The sequence below is a fragment of the Petaurus breviceps genome, unplaced genomic scaffold (assembly GCF_028583685.1).
Source record: "Petaurus breviceps papuanus isolate PSGF00001 unplaced genomic scaffold, PetGlider_PUasm1.0 183, whole genome shotgun sequence".
In the NCBI taxonomy this organism is placed as follows: Eukaryota; Metazoa; Chordata; class Mammalia; order Diprotodontia; family Petauridae; genus Petaurus; species Petaurus breviceps.
In genome coordinates this window covers 16,001,890-16,011,442 of record NW_027185791.1, presented here as the reverse complement: position 1 = coordinate 16,011,442, position 9,553 = coordinate 16,001,890, and the positions used below count along the sequence as shown (strand labels likewise).

The 9,553-nt window shown below is 45.7% G+C and overlaps 1 protein-coding gene across 3 annotated transcripts in view; it reads right to left on the bottom strand.

Annotated features, from left to right (window-relative positions):
* Positions 1 to 1,420, bottom strand: part of DENND4C (DENN domain containing 4C) — a 135,018-nt gene extending 133,598 nt beyond the window's left edge. For all 3 annotated transcript variants that reach the window (XM_069087917.1, XM_069087919.1, XM_069087918.1), the window contains exon 1: positions 845 to 1,420. The gene's annotated coding sequence lies outside the window, so the exon portion shown is untranslated. The remainder of the gene's footprint in view (positions 1 to 844) is intronic.
* Between the last annotated feature and the right edge of the window lie 8,133 nt (positions 1,421 to 9,553).

The following is a 9,553-nucleotide window of genomic DNA, read 5'->3' as shown; positions in this document are numbered from 1 at the left end:
GGGCCGGTTCGGTCTGGGGGGAATGCACCTCACCCGGGCCGGTTCGGACCGCTCTCCCGGTGAGAGTCCAGCCAAACGACACTGCCTTTCATGAACTTTCCATCGTATCTGCACAAGACACTAACAACCACAGCCGGCATTTATAAAACACCAACCCATCACGGATCAACAGCTGGAAGGCCCCCGGATCATTTTACAGGTGATGACATTTGGGCCTAAGGATGTCAAGTGACCGGCACAAGGTCACCCGCAGCCAAGGCACTGCGCTGGATCCCCAAACGGCTTCAGCCCACCGCGTCCGCGCCCCGTCCACAGTCTCAAGGGGGCGGGGCTCCTGGAGAGCCAAAGCCCTCACCTGCCGGACCCCGCACAGAGAAGCTGGTAGTTTGGGACGTAAAACTAGGGCTGGCCCGGATGTGAGGCATCTCCCTGCCGGCGTCCTGGTGCGCCCGGGCGGACGGGGCGCAGAGGCCCCAGAAACAACGCCAGGAAGAGGGCCTCGTCCCTGCTCACCTGCAGCACCTCCCCCCCCCCCCCCCCGAGAACCGACACGCGGCGGACTCAGCCTCCCACCCCGCCCGGCCCCCGGGCAGGGCGAGGCCGCCCGCGCACGGCGCGTCCCCACCTCCCCCCACCCCATCCCTCGCCGCGGGGGGTCGGGGCACAGCCCACCCACCAGCGCGGCTCCGCACGCCCGGCCGGCCACGGGGGGGGGGGCTCCCCGCGAAACCCAGGGGGGAGGACGCGAGGACGCGGCTTCCGCCTGGCTGGCTTCCCTTTCACCTTGGGAGCGGACACCGCGGCCCGGCACGCCGGGCACGCCGGGCTCGGGGACGACACTCACCCTGCCCCTCCGGAGGCTCTCAGCGCGCCACTGACTCGGCCCCCGTCGGAGACATAAAAGCTGCGGCTTCTCGGCCTGGGGACCGTCGACTGGGCCCGGGACTGGCAGCCGCCGCCGCCACTGTGGTTACTGCGCCTGCGCCGCAAGGGCTTCGGCTGGCGGGGTGCAGCCCCCGGGACCCGAGGGTTCCAGCTGGCAGTGAGGGGCCCCGCGGCGAGCCGGAGAGCCGTTTCATTCGCAACCGCCAGTCACGCGACGGGAGACATAGTTCGATGACTTTATTTCCTTTTTTTTTTTCCCCTTTTTCTCCCTACCTCCCACTTTTCCTACTGCGGGGGCGGAAAGGGAGGGGGGCGGGGAAAGGAGGGAAAAGGCCAGAGAAAGGAAAGGGCTCTGTGGCCACGCCCCCTCGGCAGCCGCGTGGCCGCGGAGAGCCCCTCCCTCGCCCCACCTCCCTCCGCGTTCCCTTCCACCTGAGCCGGGGAAAAGGCGTCGGGGGCCGCCGCGCGGTCGCGGGAGGGGCGCTCCTTCTCCCGAGCCTTCCCCCTCCTCTTGTTTCCCCCTCCCGCTTGACGCTCCCCCTCACGCTCTCCCCCCCTCCTGACGCTCCCCCCCCAGACCCCCCCCCCCCCCCTCCCCCCCCCGACCGCCCCCCCTCCCTCTGACCCTCCTAGTCCCCTCCCCCCGCTACCTGGCCGCCCCGGGGGGCAGCGAAGCGGCCTGGGAGTGCTCGCTGTGCGCCAGGCCCCGCGTTCCCGGGACTGCCTCTCCGCCCTGAAGGGCACGGGTGGGTGAAGGAGAGACCCACTCCGCTCTCGGAAAGCTGGGGCAACCTCTTTCAAGGCTTGGCCCAAGGTCACGGCGTGTGTCCCGGGCAGAGCGCGGGCCCGTGTCCCGAAGGGCAGAATGGAAACGCTGTAAATGCCGAGGCGGTCTTGCGGCCCGCACCGACTCACCGCAGGCATGGCCCGGGCCGGGCCGTGCAGCCCGCGGAGGCGTCCCAAGGACGGACTGCCCCTCTCTCTCTCATCTTGAGAACGAAGCCTATCCCTTCCGTGGCAAGCCCACACGCGGGCGATACTTTTTTTTTTGCCAGTAAGAAATACAGTGAAGAAGTCAGGATTTGGGATATTTGAAGCAGAACCCTGACATTAGGGGACGACTAAGCTTTAAAAGAGAAAGTCTCGCTTTTGTCTTGGTGCCTGGCACTAGTAGGTGCGTGATCATTTTGAACGAGGCTGAATTGATGAGGATTTCCAGGTCAGGTCAAAATGAAATGTCCTGGTAAAGTTTCACAGGTAGATAGATGTACGCACGCCGCTGCCTCTGTGTCTGTAGCATAGTGACTTTGCTGCTGGGAAGCTTTGATAAGTTCTTGAGGAGTCATGATGAAACGGGCTGCCCGCTTCCTGAAGCATCGCCGACTCATGGTCCACGTGGAGATAGAAGGTTTTTTTGACGTGGCCAGTCCAAGAATTTGGCTTTGTTTTTCTCAATTAGAGGCGCAGGAATGGGAGGGAGACGGGAAAGTGGATCCTTTTTTTTAAAGTAAATAAAATAGGTCTAGACCGGGGGCATCCACGTTCTCATTGTGTTTCCAGTGTAGTGTAGATATTTAACCCTATGCTGATCTGAAACGAAGGAGCAACTCTAATTCGTCTTGCACCAGCCTACATCATTTTCTTCACCTCACAGGCAGACACTGGATTGTCAAAAGCAGATTGTGGAGCAGAGGCGTCCACCCCCGGCTGATGTTCGGACCCACGACATTTCCCAAATGCAGCTTGAACCACGTTATGATGTAGTTCCTATGTAATTTTAATGCATTGGTGTGTTATTAAAAAAAATACATAAACTTGTGGTTTTCTGAGACAATATGTGACCCGCAGGGATCCTCATGCGGTTTATTGATTCCTGTTGCTCTTTTGAGTTTGACTCTACGGTCATAAAGAGTGAGTAATGGGCAGCCATAGAATTAAGACTCAAGGTCGGGCCTTAATTGCCCTAATCTGAATAGTACATAGTACTTTATAATGCTTTTAAAATACTTTGGCCACATAATGAGAAAAATGGACTCATTGGAAAAGACCCTGATGTCGGGAAAGATTGAAGGCAAAAGGAGAAGGGGATGGCAGAGGATGAGATGGATAGATGGTGCCATGAAAACAACAAACTGTGAACTTTGGTAGTGAAGGATAGAAGGACCTAGCTTGCTAGAGACAAGACTGAACAAATGAACAACTTGGTCTTTTAGGTTTAGAAGTGAAGCAGCTGGGGTAGCTTAAGCAAACAGGATTTAGAGCTGCAAGGAACATTAGAGGCCATCTAGCCTACAGCCTTTTTTCACACAAGAGGAAACTAAGATCCAGAGATGTGATTTAATTTAGGAATGTTATTCCAGGATTTCTGGTTCTACTAGTCTAAAATTTACTTTTTTAAATCTATAGATTTTTTTTTATTGTCAAGTTCTCTAGAAGTAATGGCTTCTATAACCATTACTCCATGAAAATTGAGTTTTCTTTTTCCATCTCTGTCCCACAGAAATGACAAATAAACATCGATATCTGCATTTCTGTGCCTCTTGATTGACCCATTGTCTTTTGAAGGTAAAGGATTTATAGAATTGTTCAGATTTACATCTGTATTTTCAATTGTGCTGTGTTTTATGGGTGACAAAACTTTCTGCATGATTCCATAGAGTAATAAGCACATCTGCATTTGGCCTTTCTTTTAAGCTCTTTGAAGCACTCCAAAATGAAAAGAAAACTTTCCTGAAGACAGTTTTCCCAATTACGACTGGGGGGGCCCACTTCCTTCCCCCAGGATGGAGAGAGCAAGAGGCAGTGGTCCAGATTGTTGGATATTTTTAGTACAACTCCCACAAAAATAAAACTACTTTATTCCATTGAAAATGAACTTAAAATCAAAGTCACCAGAATCAAGACTAACACACACAACAAACGCACTCCAATAGATAGTAAAGTTAACACTGATTATTTAATAGACTATACCAAAAAAGGTAATTTCAACTGATTCATCTGCCCCCTCCACTATCAATCAATCAGCTTAAGTGCCTGAAGCAGTTTAAACTGAGTAAATCACACTGTTTATTGCAGTTGAATTTGAAATGTGTGAATTCAAAGCTGAATAATCTTTGTGGATTTAAAAGGACCTTAATATCTGTCATAATTCTCAACATCATTCATTTTGCTAAGTAGTTTCTCCCTAAGTAGCAACTTTAAAAACTTGAAGTAACTCTAAATTGGCCATAGATAATCATGAAAATTTTTCATATACTTGTCTGATCACTCCCATCCTTATTTTTAAAAAAAATTGATGCTATTATTCTCCTCAGTTTTCTGTATCTCTTCTCTTTCACAGCCAAACGTCTAGAAAAATCTTATCTATACTTGGCACCTCCATTTTATCAGCTCACACAAACTTCTTAGCCCTTGGCAATCTAGCTTCTTGTCTTAACTGAAACTGATTCAAGGTCAACAAAGATCTATTCATTGCTAAATTCGGTGACCTTTTCTCAGTCCTTAACTTTCATTTAACCTCTCTGTAGCATTTGATATTGTTGATCAATCCTTCTTCCTAGACAACATCTCCTCCCTGGATTTTCATATCATTACTCTTGTTAGATTTAAGTCTCCTTTGCAAGATCATCATTCTTGTGTCCAACTCCCTTACAGGGACGACATCACAGGATTTTGTTCCGGCCTTTTTTATATGTCTATGCTCTCTAATCTTGCTCTTGGTGCTCATGGATTCAATTATTTGATATATGTATCCCAGATTTATATATGCAGCCTCATTTTTTCTCCTGAACTCTAGATCCACCTCTCCAATTGCCTATCGGATACAATTTAACATATTTATAACTGGAAAGTCATTGAAACCAACCTATTATTCAGATGAAGAAACCAAAGCCCAGAGAAGTTAATTGACTTTGCTAGGATCAATTAATAAGTGTTTGATGTAAGATTCAAACCTAAGTCTTCCTGACTCCAAACCTAGTGTTCTATGAATTATTCTGTTGCTTTGATGGAATGTCCAACTAGTTATCTGATAGACATCTCAAGTTCAACATGTCCAAAACTGAACTCATTCTTTCCCCCCAAAATGCTCTTCTATGCCTACCTTCACTTTCTATTGAAGACTCCACATCCTTCCATTAATCTAAGGTGGTATCTTCACAGTTACAGTCAACTCTTCCCCCTTCCTCACAAGTCTTGTTATGTATACTACCATTGCCTCTCTTGTACATGCACCCTTCTCTCCACTTGAAGGACCACCACCCATATTCAGATCTTTATCACATTTTACCTAGGCTATTGAAATAACCTCTAATTGGTCTTTCTGACTCTGACCTCTCTCCTTTGCAATCCATCCTCAACACAGCTACCAAATTGTTATTTCTAAAGTACTTGTCACTCCCTTGTTCAAGTAACTTCATTAGCCTCACCCCAACCCCCTTCCCCCCACTCTAGGCAAGAGGTCTTTAATTTTTTGTGTGTCAAAGACCCTTTACCAGTCTGAAACTAGTAGACCCCTTTCCCAAAAGATGTTTTCAAATGCATAAAATAAAATGCATAGGAAGCGACTAGGTGGTGCAGTAAATAGAGCACCGGCCCTGGAGTCAGGAGGATCTGAGTTCAAATCCCCACTCAGACACAACACAAAACTAGCTGTGTAACCTTTGGCAAGTCACTTAACCCCAAATGCCCGGCCTTCCCCCCTCCAAAAAGCAAATAAATAAATAAAATGCATAAGATCTTCTTGGCTTTTGAAGCACGTCACAATCTAACTCCAGTTTTACCTTATAGTCTTATTGTGCATTACTTTTCTTTACACACTCCGTATTCCAGCAAACCTGATCAGCTTGCTGTCCCCATACACATCACATTACTTCTTATCTCTGCACCTTTGTACAAACAGCCCCCTCCCCCATGTCTGGAATTCATTCTCTCTTCACGTTTACCTCATAGAATTGGGGTTTCCTTCAAAATTCAGCTCAAAGGCCCCTTTCACAGGAAAGCTTTGTTGATACCTCCTCTCTAAATGATAATGCCCCTACCCCTGAAATTACTTTGTACATATTTTATTTTTAATTTAATGTTAACATGTAATAATCTGGCGATAATTGTTTTTGCTCTATCCTCAACACTTAGCACTGTGCCTGGAAAATTGAAGGCACTTAGTAAATGCTGGTTGACTTAAATAATTATAATTATATTTATATTTTTAAAAATTAAATATATTTTCATGTTGTATAAATAAGCAAAAGTTTGGTTGGAAGAAAAAAATCTGCTAGAGCAGCTGAACATGTTACAAGCAAAGACAGTTTAAGTAGCAAAAATGATGAAACAAAGTAAAAAGCAGTAAATACAATCCACTATATTTATCATTCACAAACATTATTGATTGGGGAGAAAAAGGTCATTATGCTTCCTTCCCACAAATGCTTTAGCTACAGCTAGCAAGAAATCTAAATAATTGAAATGGCATTTGGAAACTAGCCATGCAGAACACTTTGGGAAGAAAGGAAAATTTTCCAGAGAAAATTAGATATTTTTAATTAAAAAAACAACTTTCAAAAACTATGTCTGACATCAAAAAAGACTGATGCATGTATTGATGAAATGCTTATAGAATTGAAAGAGGAATAAGGAAGGGAATAAACATTTATATAGCACCTAGTTACAAGTACTGTGCCAAGCTCTTTTTACAAATATTTCATTTGATCCTCACAACAACCTTTCAAGGAAGATAGATTGCTGAAAATAAAAAAAAAAATACACAAAAACTTCATTTGGTAGAAACGGTGTTGGCACTACTATTCAGTAGTGATGGTGATATGGTCTAATCAAGATTTTGTGCATCAGCCAAATCAACTTCAAATAGTTCTGCTGACAGGAAAGTAGGAGGGAGAATTTCTCATATCTCTAAAGACTTTTGTTGTCTGTCCTTTGTAATCAAAGAGGACCATGACATCAGAGAGGTGATGCCATGACACGCAAGTGAATTGGATTTAAGTGAGGAAGGATTGTGCAAAGTCACAGCCTCATTTTCTCCTCCATGGCCGTCTGGGTCCAGTGGCAAGATATAGATCAGGATGAGTGGAGATGTTCCTGGATGCAGAGGGAAATCTTGTTCTTCTAAAGCTGAGGCCTTGAATAGGTTTCAGTCTGACTGAGGCAGCCCATTCCCCGATTAAGGCTAGATAAAGAAATGAGGCAAAGAAAGGCCTCTTTTACCTAGTCCAAAAAAAAAAAAAATCTGGGAGGGGAAGACCCTCAGGATTTCTGGCCAAAACAGAAACAATTACTATTTACATTCACTCTGAGGCAGTCAGTGCCCAAACAGTGACCAAGTGGGGAATTGGCCTGGGACCTATTGTTGTGCAATCAGTTAGAGCCAGAGTGATTTGGGTTTAAGACATGATCCTTAGGAAAGAAATCACCCATAAACCCCAAGATATCTTGTGAGGTTTCAGTGATCAAAATTTACATTCCTTTGGGCAGAGCACCCACAGGCAAGGGTATGACATCCCATGTAGATAGAGGAAAGGGAAAGGAAAGAAGAAAAGAAGGGAGGGAGGGAGGAAAGAAAGAAAGAAAAAGAAAGGAGGGAGGGAAGAAAGAAAGGAAGGGAAAAAAAGAGTGGGCGGCTAGGTGGCACAGTGAGTAAAGCACTGGCCCCAGAGTCAGGAGGACGTGAGTTCAGCTCTGGCCTTGGACACAACACCCACACAAAAAACTATCCATGTAATTAACCTTGGGCAAGTTACTTAACCCCAATTGCCCTCCAAAAAAAAGAAAAAGAGAGAGAAAAGAAAGAAAGAAAAGAAGAAAGGAAGCACAGGATTGAATTCAGCTAGCACAAATTTGGGTCAGGGTCGTTCCAAGAGATGAAACCTGAAACCCTGGTCCTCCTAGTAACTGATTATGCAAGGAAATATAACAATAGCCAGTATGCTCATAAGAGTAAATGCCTCAGGAGACCAGACCATCCCAAAACTAACACATTCTCCAGTCAAAGCCACCCTATTAGATGAAACTCAAAGCTGAGCAACTCCCAGTGACTATACTTATTGGTAAACAAGGTCAAGATCTGCACAACAGGAAATTGAGGAACAGCCCCAAGAAATGGACTAAAGTAGCCAACAAGGCAATGAACACACCTAACCCAACTCCACATCTGACTCAAGCCCTAGACCTAGATGGCAAAGGAGCCAAGGTCTGGCCTCAGGCTACTTCCCAAGTTAGTGGCTATAGAAGGGGAGACAGAACTAGGACCCAGCCTTCAAATTCAGAAGGTACAGGGTTAGGACCTAGCTCCAGCATAGTGGTGTCCTATGCCAGGACTGCAAGAGGAGACAGGACCAAGCCTACCTACCTCACCCAAGAGAGCAGGAGAATGGCAGAGCCTGGCCCTGGCAGAAAGTCCCAGTCTACTTAGACTGAGTGAGAACATGAATAGACAGAAGAAAATTCCAAATACAATGAAGAAAAACTATGGGTTAAAAGAATCCCAGGAATAGATCCAAGAAAAAAGATGATAACCCTGCAATAATTACAAGTAGAACCCCAGAACAAAGAATTGGCCATAAGGACTCCAAAAAGGGATGAAAAGAATGAAGGAAAAGATAAAAGAAGAGATTTTTTAAAAAGAGAGAAATTGGAAAGAGAATCATAAGCTTAGAACATAGGGTGAGAAAGCTCACCCAAGGAATGGAGATCTTGAAAAACAGAATGCAGCAAAGAAAACTTATTGACTCAATGAGACAAGAAATATTAAGATAAAGTCAAGCCGTGTGACCTCGGGCAAGTCACTTGACCCCAATTGCCCTCCAAAAAGCAAAAAAAAAAAGATAAAGTCAAAAAACAAAAAATTAGAAAAGTTTATGAAATATCTATTATCAAAAGAAAAACAAGTGTTTTTAAATCACCTACTATGTGCCAAACACCATGCTCGGTGCTTTACAAATATCCATTTGATCTTCACAATAACCCTGGGAGGTAGGTGCTATTATGATCCCCATTTTATAATTGAGGAAAGTGAGGCAGACAAAGGTTAAGTGACTTGTCCAGAATCACAGAGCTGCTGTTTGTCGTTTGTTGTTAAAGAAGACCATGACATCAGGGAGGTAATGCCATGACATGCAAGCAAATTGGATTTAAGTGAGGGAGAACTGTGCAAAGTCACCAGCTTCACTTTCACCTCTGCAGTCATCTGGGTCCACTGGCCATCAGGACAACTGGAGATGGCCCAGGATACAGTGGGGAACCTTGGCCTTTTTAAGCTGAGGTCTTTAACAGGTCTTAGTTTGGCAGAGACAACAACTATTCGATGATTAAGGTTAATAAGAAATGAGGCCAAGAATAGCATTAAAAAAAAAAAAGATCTCAGAGGGGGGAAGATCCTCAAGGTTTCTGACCAAAACAGAAACAATTGCTATTTACATTCATTCTGACCCAATCGGAGCTCAAACAATTACCAAGTATAGCCCAGTTCACCAATCACTACACAATTCAGCCTTCAACCATCTAGTGACTCACCCCTTGGCATAGAGGCTGCTGTTATGTCACTCTAATTCTGACTTCAGGAGATAAGGGAGACCTTGCAGTCAAACCCTGAGGCAAGGAAAAGGACTTCTGTGTAGTCCCTCCATCCCCAGAGGAGAAGAGATCTCACACCAGGCAA